The sequence below is a fragment of the Hylobates moloch genome, unplaced genomic scaffold, assembly GCF_009828535.3.
Source record: "Hylobates moloch isolate HMO894 unplaced genomic scaffold, HMol_V3 SCAFFOLD_13, whole genome shotgun sequence".
NCBI classification, from domain to species: domain Eukaryota; kingdom Metazoa; phylum Chordata; class Mammalia; order Primates; family Hylobatidae; genus Hylobates; species Hylobates moloch.
In genome coordinates this window covers 57,056,365-57,075,356 of record NW_026652288.1, presented here as the reverse complement: position 1 = coordinate 57,075,356, position 18,992 = coordinate 57,056,365, and the positions used below count along the sequence as shown (strand labels likewise).

At 41.1% G+C, this 18,992-nt stretch overlaps 1 pseudogene; it reads left to right on the top strand.

Annotated features, from left to right (window-relative positions):
- Positions 1-2,238: 2,238 nt before the first annotated feature.
- On the top strand, positions 2,239-2,565 carry LOC116480379 (CDGSH iron-sulfur domain-containing protein 1-like; annotated as a pseudogene).
- Positions 2,566-18,992: the final 16,427 nt, after the last annotated feature.

The window sequence follows — 18,992 nt, the reverse complement described above, 5'->3', positions numbered from 1 at the left end:
AAGCAATCCTACAGGCCCCAGTTCCCTTATGTGATTTATGAGACCTTCTCTTTCCAATAAAGCTGAAAGTACCAGGAGAATAGCTTCTCACCCAGCATTTTTTAACTGCAGCTTCCAAGCTAAGCCAAGAATTAGAAAGGCGCACGATGGGATGCAAAAATTCAGAAATGGAACACATTCTATGTGGAGGCAGAACATCCTCCCTAAATCACTTTCTAGCTCAATGTCTCTGCATTTTTCACTGATGCAAATATTAAATGAAATACTGCTTTATACTATAATTCATAAAGGGTCATGCAGCATTGGGTAGTGTGAGTTTGAGGGTTTTTTAAATTACACAAACCACCTTGGGGGAGTCAAAAGAACACAGGACTGAGAGGTAGGAGGCCTGAGTCCTAAGTCACTACTTGCCTCTTGAGTGAACTATCACTGCCCTGTTTGTAAAATGAGGAGGGTCTATAGATAGCCTCCAGCTCTAAAGCTCTATACCACTGAACTCTACATGAGTACTCTAAAGATTATTTAGAGGCATCCTGTTGAGATTTCTGATCTCCCTGGCTACCACAAACATTAATTGAAAAGCTGTTTTATGCTAGAAGCTGAGCCTAGTGCAAGATACTCAAGATAAATAAGACATTATCTCTGCCCTTCAAAAAGCTCCCAATCAGAAAAGTTGACCCCAGTCAAGGTTGTGACCATTTCGCCACTGCACCAGCCGAAGTAAAGAGACCCTTTCTCAAAATAAAAAAGAAAGAAAACAAAGAAAAGAAGAAACAAAGGAGACAAGGCCTGCAAAAGCACGGAGAAATGAAATGCCTTGTGTGGTCAGGGATGGGATGAGCAAGCCCAGGATTTGGCCTCCTTCTCCATCCTGGTAAATCAACCCAGGCAATTTGAAAGGAAACTCAGAGGTCTCCTTATCTCTCTCCCTCCAGCTAATCTGTGCCCTACTTCCTTTAATCTGGACCCATCTTTGTCCCTCTAGTTCTAAAGCCAAGCAAAAGGCAGTCCCACCCCCAGAGAGAAGGCCCTAAAGTTCAGTCCTCCCTTATCATTTCTTTACTGCCTGGCTCTGTGTTGTTTATGCCTAATGGGAGAATGGTGGGAAGAAAAACTGGGGTTGCCTTTCACCACTTCTGCCGCAGAGTGAATTACTTCACTTCCATCCAATTTCCTGCTCAACTGTGTTTACTTCTTTCCCGTTGTTCTACTTGATTGGCGTTTCTGGAAGAGCTCCTTGCTCCTCCCTCCGTATAGTCTATTGTCAAATGGCAACCAGATCTCCCAGAACTCTTCTCTGGAGGTGTAGGGTGAGGGGGTAGAATGTCTGGGCAAAATACATTGCCAGAAGTATTCATATACGTCACTCTTCATAAAATATGATAGTATCAGAAACGCTTGTTTACTTTTCTAGCAATGTTTCTGGTGTTAACTCACTCTTTCACTCTGTCTCCCCTGTGATTAAGAGAACATGACTGCTAGGTAACTGAACCAACAGTATAAAATTCAGGATTCACACTCAGATGTCTGTCTAATGCTTATAGCAAGACACGACAGTAACTCAGTATCAAACTAGAAAGCAATTGCGACAATCTACAATTATTATGCTATTAGATAGAGTAACTTTTCCCAATAGTATTTGATCAACTAACAAATGTTCCTCCCAAAAATGAATTCTGTAATCAAACAATTTGAGGTGGGGCACAGTGGGACTCACACGGGTAATCCCAGCACTTTGGGAGGCCTAGGTGGGCAGATCACTTGAAGCCAGGAGTTTGAGACCAGGCCAACATGGTGAAACCCTGTCTCTACTAAAAATACAAAAAATTAGCCAGTTGTGGTGGCACACACCTGTAGTCCTCGCTACTTGGAGGCTGAGACAGAATAGCTTGAACCCGGGAGGCGGAGGTTGCAGTGAGCCAAGATCGCACCCCTGCACTCCAGCCTGGGCAAGAGAGTGAGACTGTCTCAAAAAACAAAAGAAACTGAAAAATCAAACAATTTGAGAAAATCCTGGGTTTAAAAAAGTTAAATAGGTCTCCACTACAGAACTTTTCAGATCCCTTTCAGATCCTTTAATTTGCTAATGTAGTCTGTAAGTCAAGAAAGTAATTCGGCGGTAGCAGCACGGAGTCGGTGCCCTTAGTACGCCACTGGCACCTACCTTGACTCTCGCTGGCCGCGCGAACCCGTTTGTGTTTGGTATCCTAGTGCACACGCCTTGCAAACGACGGCGCCATGAGTCTGACTTCCAGTTCCAGCAGACGAGTTGAATGAATCGCAGCAGTTACCGTTGCTGCTGGGATAGCTGCAACTGGTTATCTAGCTTACAAAAGATTTTATGTTAAAGATCATCGAAATAAAGCTGTGATAAACTTTCACATCCAGAAAGACAACCCAAAGATAGTACATGCTTTTGACATGGAGGATTTGGGAGATAAAGCTGTGTACTGCCGTTTCTGGAGGTCCAAAAAGTTCCCATTCTGTGATGGGTCTCACACAAAACACAACAAAGAGACTGGAGTCAGCGTGGGACCTCTGATCATCAAGAAAAAAGAAACTTAAGTGGACAGTTTTGATACTTGTCGTGAAATTACCTGATTGTTTAATTAGAATGACTACCACCTCTGTCTAATTCACCTATCCCGGGTTCTAAATGTGGTATATTGCAAACTGCAGCTTTCACATTCATGGCATTTGTCTTACTTCTTGAAACATCGTGATGCACATTTGTTTAAACAAAACAAAACGCAACAAAAAAAGGAAAAACCAAAAAAAAAAAAGAAAGTAATTCACAAATTTACTAGACCCCTTTTTGCCAAAGTACATGTGAATCACTCTGAGAAACTGTTGAAAATTCATATTACCAAGCCCCTCAGAAGCAGCCCTGGAGCCTGTACTTTAACACCCCAGGTAGTTCAGATGCAGATGATCTGCACACTGAGAAATACTGACATGAAATGTTTCCCTAACTAGGGTTCTTGGAACACACTTTGGGAAATGCAAATGCTGGTGCAGGGAATTAACTCAAGGTCAGTCCCCCAAAGTGCTTGTTTTGTTCCAATACATCACAGTTCTCATTCACGTTAATTTAAATAGCTTGTTTTGTTATAGTTGCAAGATGACAACTCACTATTGAAAAAGGGGCAAACTAGCAACAGAATTAAGAGGAGGCAACCAGCTATTGACAAGGAAACCCCTAGTAGAGCTAATAATGGCGGCGTCAAGGTTTTTGTTGTTTAGTTTATTTCTAAACATAATCATCCAAATCAAAACAGACTTTCTCTAACATCTTTTTAAGCCAGAGAAAGAAAAGAACATTTTATTTCAGGGATGGTAAATTTAAACCATCTTAGCACTTGGCAAGTTATGAGGTTTGGCCTCATAAGATTTTTGTGAATGTTGACTATTAACCACCAACACCTCTGAGCTATCAACAGTTAAGTACCAGAAGGCGAACACACCGATGGGATTTTGATTCTTTTGAATCAACAATATGCGAGATGGGTCATAGCTACAGTGAGCCAGGAATAAAATGTTAGATATGCACTTCAGCTGTGTCAAATTGGAGAGTATTCCTAATATCTCAGTAGGACCTACTCCAGACTCATTCACTAATTAACAAACACCACCTCAGGATGCACCATGGGGACATCACGCTGGTAAAATGAAATCAATATTTCAAAGGGAGAAAGTACAGTGTTCTTAAAATGCACAGTAACTATATCTTAACAGGGCTTTCTAGACACAGTGCTGTGGTTGAATATAGATAATAATCATTATCTGAGGATAATTAAAAGTTGGTTTTAAAAAATTATTTTAATGTGGATCAGCTTGAACATAATATTTTATTTTCAAAAGAAGGGGGAAAATCTTGTAAAATGAGCAAAATTATTAACATCGTTTATTTCATCTGTCTTATGGCTTAAATTTTGGCTACACGACATTTAATGCTAACATTATACAGACTGAATGTTTGAGTGAAGACATTCACTCAAATCACATAAATAAATATGTCAGTCTACTAAAGAGCCTTAAAAATGATGTAGACAAAGAAAAAAGAAATGAAGTCCACAACATGAGATCCCATTTTTTACAGGGAAAAACATGTCTGAAAGGATAGGCCATACCAAAATATTAACAATGATAGTATCTACATTGAACAAAAGTTGTTTTTGTGTTTTTAAAGATTATTGCTTTTGTATCTTTTTAAAGATTATTGCTTTTGTATATCTTTTTAAAGATTATTAAATACCCAAGCCACTCAACTATTTTTTTTTAGCTATGCTCTGTTCATTGTAATATATTGGCTTTCTTACTGAATTCGCCCTGGTTTAAAATCATTTCAAAACTATTTACTGGAGGTGGGTTTACCTTGTGGCAAAAATAAAAGCAAAGGAGACCATGTTAAAAATACATCTAAAGAAACATCCATATGTAAACATTCAGGAGAAGAAGCCTGAATTCCCTGGCCTACAACTCTACCATTTTCAACTTTGTGTGCTGACTTTTTTACAATTGTTCTAAATTTACTTAAAACTGCAAACTTTGGGAAACTGTTGTAAAACAACAGAAATAGATGTCAACTCAGATTATTTCCAAGAATCTCCCCTGCTTTCTCACATAAAGGATGAATTCAGAGAGCCGTGGGCTTTTAAGAATCCAGCAAAGTCTCACTGAGGTTTGACACAGCCTCCAAATACAGTTTATAAAAGAGTCAAAGGGCCTAATTTTAAAATTCATATGACAAGAGGAAATTGAAGGAATAAAATTAAGTAGAGAATATGAAACAGAGAGGCAAACATTACAGTAAATGTCTTTCTTTAAAGTCATTTAAAGAAAAGTTTATGAATGTAAAGGCTTAAAAACATTTCTTTTGCAAGTCACAATGAATTTTTAAGCTATCCAAACTTATTTAATTGAAGACAAAATATTGCCCAAGCAACACACATGTCCAGGAGGCCCTGAAGGTAGAAATCCACTTCCCTAGAAACATATTTATTTCACTCTTATAGCAACAGAAGGAGTGAAAGAAGAAACAAGGAAGCTTCAAGGCTCAGATTTTTAAGTTACAGCTATTGCATCAGAAAGAGGAGTATACTTAGAAACTGAAAATATGGGTTGGGTCTTGGCTCTGCAATTTACCAGCTGTATTTTTTATTTTTATTTTATTTTATTTTATTTTATTATTTTTTTAGTTGTAGACACAGGGTCTCTCTGTGTTGACCAAGCTGATCTCAAACTCCTGGCCTCAAGCCATCCTCCCACCTCAGCCTCCCTAAGTGCCAGGATTGAAAGTATGAGCCCATCATACCCTGCCTTCAGCTCTATTACTTTGGAAAGATCATTTAACCAGTCTAAATCTCAATATTTTGGTCTTAAAATGCTAACAACTATATGGTTGTTATGAACACAATGGCTGGTACATATTGTATTCTCAATAAATATTTGTTAAATGAGTAAATTATGTTTGTGAAATTACTTTGCAAGCTGTACGGATAATCGTACACTCACGCACTTAACACCACTTGACCCAATAACATCTATTACTTATTTATTTTGTGTATATTCTACCTTCCCCAACTAAATGCAAGCTCCATAAGGGAAGGATTTTTTGTCTTTTCTGTTTAAGGCCGTATCTCCAGAAACTAGAACAGCTCCTTGCACATACTAGGCACTTAATAAATATTTGTTAAATAATTTTTTGTGTAAGTGCTTGTCACAAGCTAAGCCCTTAATCAATGATATCCAATATTGTTATTCACCTGTAAACCATCATACGAACGTTAAGAATTAAGTATTCCAGGCTAGACACGGTGGCTCACGCCTGTAATCCCAGCACTTTGGAAGGCCGAGTCAGGCGAATCACCTTAGGTCAGGAGTTCAAGATCAGCCTGGCCAACATGGCAAAACCCCACCTCTACTAAAAATACAAAAGTTAGCTGGGTATGATGGTGCGCACCTGTAATCCCAGCTACTCAGGAGGCTGAGGCAGGAGAATCGCTTGTACCTAGGAGACAGGGGTTGCAGTGAGCCGAGGTTGCACCACTGCACTCCAGCCTGGGTGACAGAGTGAGACTCCATCTCAAAAAAATATATATTAAAAATAAATAAATAAAAATGTATTCCCAAGCATCCTGAATCATCCTCTTCTACCCTACTTTGTTTTAGCTTTAATATCATGCTAATCCTTCCTCACTAACTATATCACCAAGAACAATTTCTGAGAGCCTCCTGAAGTCAACCCATACATATTTATCTCCTAAGATCTTTTCCCATAAATCAGTCCTTCATGCCATTAATCATTTCTGTTTCTGAATTGTTTTCACCTTCTAGAATTTAAAACAAAGGCCTTAGGGCAGAGATATGGAAATGGCAGTGAGAAAGATTATGTTTCAGGCGCTCTCTTCTCATATAATCTTGATAAGACATCTATAGCAGAAAGAGCTTTTTGGCTCTGAGTAACAAATGCTCTAGCACTTCTTCTCTCAACAGGAATTCTGTCCCAGTCTCTCTAGAATGTGTTTGAACTGCACAGGTACACATGTTGGGATGAGAAAGCTAGAGAAGAATTTAAATAGACCAACTTATATTTCATCAAGGAAGCTGATTCCCCTTTCCCCTGAGTGTAAGCTCCTATAGGGTAGGGATCTGTCTCCACCTGGTTCATAGCTGCATTCCAGCAGCTAGCATAGAGCCTGTAACACACTGTCCTTCAATAAACAGTTGTGAAAAGAAATATTTGCAGAATGAACTTACTCTCTGATTAGATTTCGGAATACAAAGCTGCTCCTGGACAGTGGAAAGACAGGTCTATGAGAAGGCCTGGAATCCAAGAGACAGTCATAATCTTAACAGAGTAGAATGGAGATGTAGCAAATGGGGGCACAGAAAGAGGAACGTTGGTTTGTTACTAAAGAGAAGAAAATATATCTGATAGGTTAATCATTCCTTAGAAAGGGCTGCCTGATGATGGTAGAGCCACGTCTTTTTAGGGAGGCTATATCTCCTAACCCAAGGCAAACACACATTCAAATGTAAGTCAGCCAGTAAGAAGAGTATTGGTTTCTATGTTTTGAAAAGCAGCTCCTAAAAATGTCAGCCTCTCTTAACATAATTTGTTCTTTGTCACCTAGAATAACTACAACCGAGAGGGAAAAAAAAAGGGGGCTAAAATCAGATTTCCTCACTTGGTGCCTCAAAGCTGCTTCAATTTGACCTATTTTGGAAGGATTCATCAAAAAACAAATTTTTGTTTCCCTCTCAGACAAGTACAGTTGTCTCAATGCACCTTTCGTGTGCATTCTAACTTTGACAGATCATTGAACAGGAGTTGGGAAACTCCATTTACCAAAGAGACAAGGTACTTTTTAAAATACCTCATAGTTACCTAAAAAGCTTCTCTCATCTCAGAAGTTGTGACTTCCTCTGTTTCTCTCATTGTTGACACCTCGAGGTGGTAAAGTTAGTTCTGCTCTGTGCAGCACTCTTAAAAAAAAATGTACCTTTCAGACTTCTGAGTGTAAAAAGAACATAAAGTTGCATTTGCTTTCAAAAGCATTACAACAGGCTCCTAATAAAGACTCCATAGAGATTTCCTATAAAGCAAGGAGCTGTGAAAAGGCCTAGCATTTACTGCCATGTGATAGTGATGCAAATTAAAATGAAGCTCTAGGCTGGGCACGGTGGCTCACGCCTGTAATCCCACCACTTTGGGAGGCTGAGGTGGGCAGATCACCTGAGGTTGGGAGTTTGAGACCAGCCTGGCCAATATGGTGAAACCCCATCTCTACTAAAAATACAAAAAATTAGCCAGGCATGGTGGTGGGCACCTGTAATCCCAGCTATTTGGGAGACTGAGGTGGGAGAATCGCTTGAACCTGGGAGGCGGAGGTTGCAGTGAGCTGAGATCGCACCAACTGCACTCCAGCCTGGGTGCAACGGAGGGAGACTTCCGTCTCAGAAAAAAAAAAAGAAGCTCTAAATGATATACCTTGTTAATGTGCTGCAATTCTTTATCAACACTATGGAAATTGAAATGTTTCCTTTATCCTTAACTTTCTTGAAATGACGACCCAAATTCCCTTAATACATAAGCAGGAATGGGCAGGATTTCTACAGAAAAAAAAAAAAAATAAGAGTTCAGCTTTGGAGTGCGTGATATATAGTAAATACCAGATACATTTTTGCTTTATCTAGACATCCCTGGGACATTGCCCTTGTCCCCCTTCTCCGCATTGCTGTTCATCTGCCTTGCAGCTAACAGAATCCTCTATTTTCTGAGAGGCAATCTACCCAGACTAGGCTGCAGGACGTTGAGGCACTGCTTATGATCTAGGCTTCTCCCAACTAAATGAAACCCTCATTTAAAATTTAACATCTTCCCATGCATAGTTTGTACTTCACATAGCATTTTCACAGGCATCATTTTATTGAATCCTCACCATAACATTGTGAAGTTTAAATTATTAACTCCTTATTCTACATGAGAAACAGGAGTAGAGAAGTTATGACTTGATCGTACAGAAAAACAATGGCCACATTGAGACTTTTTGAAAAAATGATTTCTGTTTACAGTGTCAAAGCTCCTTTCACTATACCACAGTTGTCTCTGAGAAAATCTTTATATAAACCCACAGGTCAGAATATCGGGCAGATGAACTGGCTAAATCCAAATATAGAAATAACCTGTTATATCGAATTCTTGCTCTTTTGTTTTTCCACATCATTTTTCATTGTCATCACTTACCCTTGTTCCCAGTCATTGCAAAGTCCTGAGTAAAAGTGGAGTAGAAGAGTAGAAGATTAACTTTGGAATTGTTTTAGTGTTTTCGTGTTTTATATTAAACATCATTTAAGTAAGGCTAATTTTTTTTAACTTCTTGAAAGAATTCTCTCCATCCCTTTTTATTTAAATGTAAATTGCAAAATAAAATCACTAACTCGATTGATTATTCATCAGATACCTGTGGGCCATGAAATCAATTATTCATCATTCTGTGAGAGTGGTCCACCAAAAGAATAAAGTAAAACAAAATTAAATTAAATAATATTGGGTTTCATACCAATTATTCCCTTTCAAATTACAATTCTTGCAATTAAATCACACCAAAATGTGAATGAACTAATTGCAGGTCTAAGTTAACAATGCACAAGGTTTATAACCTGCAGAGTCCTTGTCACAGACAATGACAGCTACCACTGTCATTTTTTTTTGTTGTTTTTTAAGTTTTTTTTTTCTGTAGCCATGACTCTCATCAAAACACAAGGATATTTCAGTAATTGCTGACTTTTTTTCCTCAAAGATCATGTACAATTAGCTCAGATAGAATAATTAACCTCAGATAGACTATTTAATGGTTAAAAGTTTCTAGGAGAGCACTTTTCACTTGTAACACAATTTTGGAGGAAAACTTCTATGCTTTCTGGTGTGAGATTTTTTTGGCTCAGTTTTTCAAGACCCACGTCTGTGTTTTGTTGCATGTTGGAAAGCTTCCTGTCCTTTGGAGAGTAGGGCTTTGATTTGGAATGTGTAGCTGGCTTCAGAGAGCCACGACCTGCCCCAGCTGTTGGAGAAGCTGAAGATAAAGGGAATCAACAAGCAGCCAATCATCCAAGCCAGCAACCTCCTCGCCGTGGATACCAATGTCCCCACAACTATTTACGTAGCCTCTGTCCTCCTAACTCCCCTTCACAAGATGGCAGAGACCGAAGCAGGTGAAGCCCCAACTGAGAACCCTGCTCCCACCACTGAGCAGAGCAGCGCTGAGTTACACCAGGCACCTTCACCATCAGCAAGGCAACCTGAAGAATTAATGACCACTCAAAAATAACGTAAAGCAAAAAGCAGACCTCGATCTTACCAGCATCAAAGACACATCCGAGCAAGAAAGTGGAAGACTAACCAAGATTTGGACATTAGAATGTTTACTATTATTCTTTAAGAAAATAACAACTGCAAAAGGAAAATGACAGCAAATTTTTCCAGTAAGTTGAGACACTAGGAATGCCTGCACAACAAAAGACAAGATGGCAACCTCTCCAGTTTTCAGCAAACTTAGGGTTTTTTCCCCCGTTTTTTACTGTTTTGGTTATATAAATTGAAAGAAGAAATATGTGAATTCAAAGAAGGAATATTAATACCACCTCAGGAGAACCCCAACCCAAAAAAGTCTGAAATATATAGCAAAGCCTTTTTATTTTATTTTTGTGTGTTCATTTTGTATGCTGGTGCTAAACTTCCAAGTGTTCTGATTTAAAAAGAAATTTTACACCCTTCTTATTTATTTCTGGGATGTGGGGAGAATAACATTTGTACTTTCTCATGAGACTTTCTTTGAAAATGTGCAGTAAGGCCGGGCGAGGTGGCTCACACCTGTAATCCCAGCACTGGGGGAAGCAGAGGCTGGTGGATCACCTGAGGTCAGGAGTTTGAGAACAGCCTGGCCAACATTGTGAAACCCGAAACCCCGTCTCTACTACAAAATTACCTGGACATGGTGGTGCACATCTGTAATCCCAGCTACTCTGGAGGCTGAGGCAGGAGAATCGCTTGAACCTGGGAGGCAGAGGTTGCAGTGAGCCACGATCACACCACTGCACTCCAACCTGGACAACAGAGTGAGACTCTGTCTCAAAAAAAAAGAAAGAAAGAAAACGTGCAGTAAGAAATTCCTCAGAAATAAAATATTTACCCTTCAAAGGAAAAAGAAAAGCATTTTACATATATTTACATATATTAAGCTATTTGTATCTGAAAGCAGTCATGTAAGGTAGTGCTAAAGTATGCTCCTGGGTGACAGGCAAAATGGATTCCCCATGGCTAAGGTGCTCAGAATTAAAACAGAACCAGGTGGTCATAACTGGGCGAGGGAGCTGTCACACACTCTGTGTTACCAGAAAGACGTTATAAAATGTCACAGGATCTCCCTTTCTGAAATCAAGCCAAACAAGTTCCAATTGTCAGTGCCAAAATAAACTGTGACTAGAAAAACCACCACTACCCCAGCCCCACTTCCAGCCATTTGAAAGAAACATCTGACAGAGACTTCTGGTTTTAGACTTGGAAACCAACTAATCAAGGCTCACCAGCCCCAGCCAATCAGGGCTCAGCTGTAACAACCAATCAGAACTAAGAAAGTGTCAATCTTTCATTTGCATAAACAGACCTGATCGGGAACCTGGGCAGGAACTGATTGGATTTTTTGTTTTTTGGTTTCTGGTTTTCATGGGTTTTTTTAGATAGAGTCTTGCCCTGTTGTTGGCCAGGCTGGAATGCAATGGTTCGATCTCTGCACAATGCAACCTCCACCTCCTGGCTTCAAGCGATTCTCCTGTCTCAGCCTCCCTAGTAGCTGGGATTACAGGCAAGTGCCACCACACCTGACTAATTTTTTTTTTAATCTTTAATAGAGATGGGGCTTCACCATGTTGGCCAGGCTGGTCTTGAACTCCTGACCTGGTGATCCACCCACCTCAGCCTCCCAAAGTGCTGGGATTATAGGCATGAGCCGCTGTGCCCAGCTGTGTTTTCTGTTTTTTTAAGAGATGTGTCTTGCTCTGTTGCCCAGGCTGGAGTGCAGTGGCACAATCATAGCTCACTGTAGCCTAGAACTCCTTTGCTCAAGTAATCATCCTGCCTCAGCTATTTGGGAGGCTGAGACATGAGAATTGCTTGAACCCAGGAGGCTGAGGCAGGAGAATCGCTCTGCCAGGAGGCAGAGGTTTCAGTGAGCCATGATCACACCACTGCACTCCAGCCTGGGTAACAAAGTGAGACTCTGTCTCAAAAAAAAAGAAGAAGAAAGAAGAAAGAAGAAGAGGAAGAGGAAGAGGAGAAGAGGAAGAAGAGGAAGAAGGAAGAAGAAGGAAGAAGAAGGCAAAGAGATTTTAGGTTACTCAACTTACTATATAGAGAAATCAAACCCAAGCACTGAGGCTCAAGATTCCTGGTTCTTAATGCCTTTTGTGCCCACTCCAACATGGAAAGAGAAAAACCCCTGGGGGTTTCATGCCCAAGAAATGCTGAGAGGACCACAGAGGCCTAGGTTCTGAACAGACTGTGCCAGAGTTTTGGGTGCAGAATCCTGGGGACTGGAGGCAGTGGTTATCAGCAGTGGTAACCAATAGATGGGGCAGATTCAAGTGCATAAGAAAAGCCAGTGTCAAGGCACATTGCATTAACTTCAATAGACGCAAGAAGGGCTGAGGCAAATACACAGGATGAGGCAGGACAAGACAGTTCACCAGGACGGGATGCTCACTCTGCTGCAACTGAATACCATGCTGCAAAGGTGCAGTGGTGGGAGGCCCTTGAGAATGGTAAGGAGGAACCACTAAGACAAGACATCATTTCAAGTAGAAGGAACTCCTATGCCCTTAATCAGTAAAATCAAGTGTTTCCTTCCTTAAGGAAGCTGAAGACCTAGATCAGTAGTTCATGTGGTAAAAAATAAATTTGCAGGCTCATGTCTGCCCAAGGTTTTCCACTCTCTGTTCTCTCTTTCTAGAATGTTCTACCCAGGTCTTTATAGTCTTTCCCTGGCTGCATTTGGCTGTCTGTTCAAATGCCACTGCTCAGAGAGATTCCCACTGCTTCCGTGCCCTTTCTCTGCTATAATATACCAATCATTCCCTGTAATCTCTTTGTTCATTAATCTATCCCTCAACTAGAATGTATGCTCTGTGAGGATAAGGACTTGTCTCCTTTACTGCTTTATCCTCAATGCCTAAAACTGTGGTCAATGCACAGTAGATGCTTAGTAAATATCTGAATAATGTATTCATGTCAACCACACTGCATTCACGTTTAGAATGATAATGCTAGAAGGGAACGTAAAATTCAATTTGGTGGCTCCAAAATGATTTTTTTTTCTTTTAATCAGCAGTAAGTATTCTTTAAAGACTGTGGTAAAATCAGAAAAAGTCCTAACAGGTCTGCTTGTGCCCTGGAAGTTAGGGATGGGGCACTTTCTAGGAAAAGTTTTAGACAACTGTTTAGAGACCACTTATCTAGACCGATTGCTTCATTTTTCAACTGAGGATATTGAAGCCCAGAAAGGTTAGATAATTTGCTGAAAGTCACTAAGTCCAAAGTTAGTTAGTCTTCATGAGCTTCAGTCTAAATGAACACTATATTTGCAAGTTACTTCTTTTGCACCAGGCAGAGTAAAGATTCTGGTTCCAGAAGTAAGACCATTGTTTAGATTTCATGTGATGAAAACTACCCTGCCTGCAGACTCCAAGGGTCATGAAATTTCTTGAATATTACAAATCCAGGCTCCAGGTGAAGAATGCCGTTTCTTAATTTTCTGATCTAACAACTAAAATTTGGCAAACCGGCTAATGGTATGATGTGTGTTTCCTCTACCTTCTGAAAGGAATCAAGATATTCTTCCCCAAAATATATTTCTTTGACATATTTTGGAATGACAATCAGAGAGCCAGCAAAATGAGGTAACACCCTCGAAACCTGTCTTTTGCTGGGAAAATTGTGACCGCCCAATGGGTTCACCTTGCCTGCTGCCTACACAGAGCTGATTTATCAAGACAGGGTAATTGCCATGGAGAAAGAGTAATTCGCGCAGAGCCGGCTGTGTAGAAGACCAGAGTCTTATTATTACTCAAATCTGTCTCCCCGAACATTCGGGGATCAAAGTTTTTAAAGATAATTTGGTGGGTTGGGGCTTGGGAAATGGGGAGTACTGATCGGTCAGGTTGAAGATGGAATCATGGGGGTCAAAGTCAGTTTTTGTTTCTGTCTTCTGTTCCTGGGTGGGATGGCAGAACTGGTTGAGCCAGATTACCATTGTGTATGGTATCAGCTGATCCATCCAGGGCAGGGTCTGCAAAATATCTCAAGCACTGATCTTAGGTTTTACAATAGTGATGTTATCCCATGAACAATCTGGGGAGGTTCAGACTCTCGGAGCCAGAGGTTGCATGACCCCTAAACTGTAATTTCTAATCTTGTAGCTAATTTGTTAGTCCTGCAAAGGCAGACTGGTCCCCAGGCAAGAAGGGGGTCTTTTCGGGAAAGGGCTGTTATCAATTTTGTTTCAGAGTAAAATCATGAACTGAATTCCTTTCCAAAGTTACTTCGGCCTACGTGCAGGAATGAACAAGGACAGCTTGAAGGTTAGAGGCAAGATAGAGTCAGTTAGGTTTGATTTCTTTCACTGTCATAGTTTCCTCAGCTATAATTTTGCAAAGGCAGTCAGATGTTGCATCTATAGATAATCCACATTGATGCAGCCAGGCCTTCCCTTGTCCACGTCCAGCAAAGATTAACTGAGAGTCCGACATCTCGAAAGGCCTAAGAAAACAGTTACTAATTCGTCTATATGAGGGCTGCTACCCGTGAGGTGTCATTTACATAACAAGACCACCTTTGCTAGCCAAGTCTCTTCTCTTCCTCCCATAACCTGTCTTGCCACTAAAACCTGACTTACACCATATGCTGTTTTTGGCCATGAACTAATCCCCCATTCTCTCTGTAACCTCAAGATGGTATACAAGTTTCTGCGACCTACCAGGGGGTTGGGTCTTCATTCTGAAGTCTCTCCATCTACAGCATACACATTAATAAATTAGCATGCCTTTCTCCAATTAGCCTGCCTTTTGTGAGTTGATTTTTTTTTTCAGCAAACCTATCCCTTTGCTCCTAGAGTTTGGCTTAGTTGGTAGGGTCAAAGTTCCACTCTTCTGGAAGCTACAGATAAGAGAATCTGGGACCTGATCCATGGGCAAAAGGGTAAGAATTTCTTACAGCCAGGCTCCCAGCATCTCTCTTTGTACAATACAGTCAGGTGGATGGCAAAAATCACTGTTTCATCTGCAAAATTCTGATTAATGGGAGAAGAAGACTTATGTGACTAGTCTTGGGGCAGTGACTCTAGTGTACTATTTGGTACTTTGTGATATGAATATTCATATTGTTTGATCTCTTTCCTCCCAGAAAAAGTCCTTTCCTTTGACTTTGTCTGTCATAAAGAGGGGCACTGGTTGAGGCTCCCTCTGTTCTTGTTCCATGTGCCTGAGAGTTTGACTTGTGGCCAAACAGAAGTACTCCCTCTTGGTCTCTACCATCCAGGGGACATGATTTTCAGATCACATTAGGTGGTCAGCCTGAAAATGACCTGGAACCCAAGATTTTCATTCCGAAGATATGATGCTTTTGGGATAGTTTGTTTTGAGATGTTCCAACCCTACAGGACTTATGTCATTTCAATTCTTGTTGCCTGGTTAGTGCCAGAAAAGTCCAGTTCCAGGAAGGCATATGGGATGTCTCAGATTAGGAGGTCTGTGACTGGTGTCCCCTTATAAATTTGTGGGTTACTGGACGCAAACCCCGTCCTTAAACATCTGTCACAACAAATGCCTTTTGCTGTCTTAGCCTAATCCTGGTGTCAGAGGCAACTCCATCTTGAATAGGGGCTAGGTAAAATAAGGCTAAGACATGCTGGGCTGCATTCCCAGATGGCTAGGCATTCTAAGTCACAGGATGAGGTAGGAGGTCGGCACAAAATACACAAGGTCATAAAGACTTTGTGGATAAAACAGTTTGCAGTAAAGAAGCCAACCTACCAAAACCAAGATGGCAACAAGAGTGTCCTCTGGCTGTCTTCATTTGTTGTCCTAACTCCCACCAGTGTCATGACAGTTTACAAATGCCACGGCAATGTCAGAAAGTTACCCTATATGGTCTAAAAATAGAAGACATGAATATTCCTCCCCTTGTTTAGCATATAATCAAGAAATGACCACAAAAATGGGCAACCAGCAGCCATCGAGGCTGCTCTGTCTATGGAATAGCCATTTTCTTTTATAAAGATACCCTATGGGGACAGAGTCTCACTCTGTCACCCAGGCTGGAGTGCAATGACATGATCTTGGCTCACTGCAACCTCTGCCTCCCAGGTTCAAGCTATTCTCCTGCCTCAGCCTCCCTAATAGCTGGGACTACAGGCGTATGCCACCATGCCTGGCTAATTTTTGTATTTTTATAAGAGACTGGGTTTCACCATATTGGCCAGGCTGGTCTCGAACTCCTGACCTCATGATCCACCCGCCTCGGCCTCCCAAAGTGCTGGGACTACAGGAGCCTGCCACCGCGCCCAGCAACTTTCTGGATTTTTAGTAGAGACGGGGTTTCACCATGTTAGCCAGGCTGGTCTCGAACTCCTGACCTCGTGATCCACCTGCCTCGGCCTCCCAAAGTGCTGAGATTACAGGCGTGAGCCACCATGCCCGGCCAGAATAGCCATTCTTTTATTCCTTTACTTTTCTTTACTAATAAACTTCCTTTCACTTTACTCCGTGGACTTGCCCTGAATTCTTTCTTGGGCAAGATTCAAGGACTCCCTCTTGGGGTCTGGATCCAGACCCCTTTCTGGTAATGCTGGGAGTAGATTTTTTTTTTTTTTTTTTTTTTGAGACGGAGTCTCGCTCTGTCGCCCAGGCTGGAGTGCAGTGGCGCAATCTCGGCTCACTGCAAGCTCCGTCTCCCAGGTTCACGCCATTCTCCTGCCTCAGCCTCTCCGAGTAGCTGGGACTACAGGCACCCACCACCACGCCCAGCTAATTTTTTGTATTTTTAGTAGAGACGGGGTTTCACTGTGGTCTCGATCTCCTGACCTCGTGATCCGCCCGCCTCGGCCTCCCAAAGTGCTGGGATTACAAGCGTGAGCCACCGCGCCCGGCCTGTAGATTTTTTTTTTTTTTTGGATGGGGGCGGTCTTTGGGATTGCTTCTTCTATGCCCTCTCCAGGAAGCACCTTTTTTTCTAAACTTGGAAAATTACATCCTGGGCTTTCCGTAAATAGGCAATTGGATTGAGTTGCTATTGGAATAATTTCCACTGGAAATTCTAATTAATTGTCAATGGCCAGAAGATGGATACTTTAAATTAGACTCCTAAATTTAAAAACAAAACAAAACAAACAACAAAAAAAAACAGAGATCTCTTATTCTAAATAATTGATGGGAAAATCAAATTAAAAGAAAGACACATAATACTGTCATGACTAGCCTTAGAAATTCTCATGACCAAATTAAATAGTAAAACCCTGACCTAAAACAAAGTTAAAATCCTGCTCTAACTGCCTGCTTTGGATCCCTGCAGGATTAACAATGAGGGCTGCTTCACTTTGTAATCCAAAAGTTAAAACGTTCCCAAAAAGCAAGAAACTATTAGACTACCACACAGCTTGGATTAGATTTCCAGTAAGGGAACCCATCCTTTTTGGTTTGTTTGTGTGACTTTTGACTTTTTGGGATGCCCATTCACCTCTCTGGAATCACCTCATGCATCCTTGGTTAAGTCATATTCTTGGTTCACTTGGGAGGGTGTCTTTGGTAAAAAATAATAATAATAATAATAAAATAAAAATTCAAGAGCCAGAAATATCGGCTGTTTTTCCCAGCTAAAATCTGAGAATAAGGCCAGGCACAGCGCCTCACGCCTGTAATCCCAGCACTCGGGAGGCCAAGATGAGTGGATCGCCTGAGGTCAGGAGTTCGAGACCAGCCTAGCCAACATGGTGAAACTCTGTCTCTACTAAAAATACATAACTTAGCTGGGCATGGTGGTGCATAACTGTATTCCCACCTACTCAGGAGGCTGAGGCAGGAGAATTGCTTGAACCCAGGAGAATTGCTTGAGCTGAGATCATGCCACTGCACTCCAGCCTGGGCAACAGAGTGAGACTCCATTTCAAATAAATAAATAAATAAATAAATAAATAAATAAATAAATAATCTGATAATAATAGATTTTAAGATAATTTTTTAAAGGCTCTATGGTTAACAGTTCACTTAATTAAAAGCTAATATTCAAACTACTTATAGGTATAGGTATATTTTAAAGGACTTTCGGTATATGTTAAAGGACTTTTGGTTTTCTCTCGTTTGTATCCTGTTTTTAAAATTTTTTTCTCAATTGACCGAAAATTTTTTTTAAGTGTGTGCCTGGTCCCTCTGTTCACTTCCTTTCTCAAGAATAGTTCTCCTAGGCCAGGCGCGGTGGCTCATGCTTGTAATCCCAGCACTTTGGGAGGCCGAGGTGGGCGGATCACGAGGTCAGGAGATTGAGACCACGGTGAAACCCCGTCTCTACTAAAAATACAAAAAATTAGCCGGGCGTGGTGGCGGGCGCCTGTAGTCCCAGCCACTCTGAGAGGCTGAGGCAGGAGAATGGCGTGAACCCAGGAGGTGGAGCTTGCCGTGAGCCGAGATCGCGCCACTGCACTCCAGCCTGGGAGGCAGAGCGAGACTCTAGCTCAAAAAATAAATAAATAAATAAAAGAATTGTTCTCCCATTTACTTCTACTGCTCCCTGTTCTTTCTTTCCCTTTGCCATCTTTGGTACCACATGAAAAGATCTATGGGGACATCTAATGACTCAGATCCCTTACAGAACACAGAAAAAGGTATCGCTCACCCCATTTTAGGGTCTCATGTCTTCCTGTAGAGTCTAAAGAGTTGTGGACAGATTCAGCTCTAAAACTATGCGCTCTTTTGTATTATATTACCTGATCTCTTGGGCTTTTGGGAGTAGCAGAGATTACTTTTTACTGAGAGGACACTTGCCCTTTGTGTCTATGATGACTGCAAGTCCCTGGCAAGAGCTACAGTTTTAGAGGTGACTGACAGCAGTCATTTACAATAAATGATTATTACGACAGGGGGCTAGTTATTTTTTTTTCATGTTTAAATAAGAAAGGCACAATCTAAACACTTAGAGAAATGTCTCTGTAGCACAGTGCACTGTGGAAGCATTGCATGGCCCTGCCCATGGTGTTTTCCTCTTTTGGGGGACCCACGATTCAGTGCAAGGGTGAGATCATTGGTTTTTAAAGGGCTAAATGTTCTGTCTTCCAACTACACCTGCTTTTCACGTATTTAAAATATCAGGCCCTAAAAATTGCAAATGCACTGTTGGCCCTGTTCCTTAATGGGCTCTGCCATGAGCTCAGTGGTCTAGTTCGAAAACA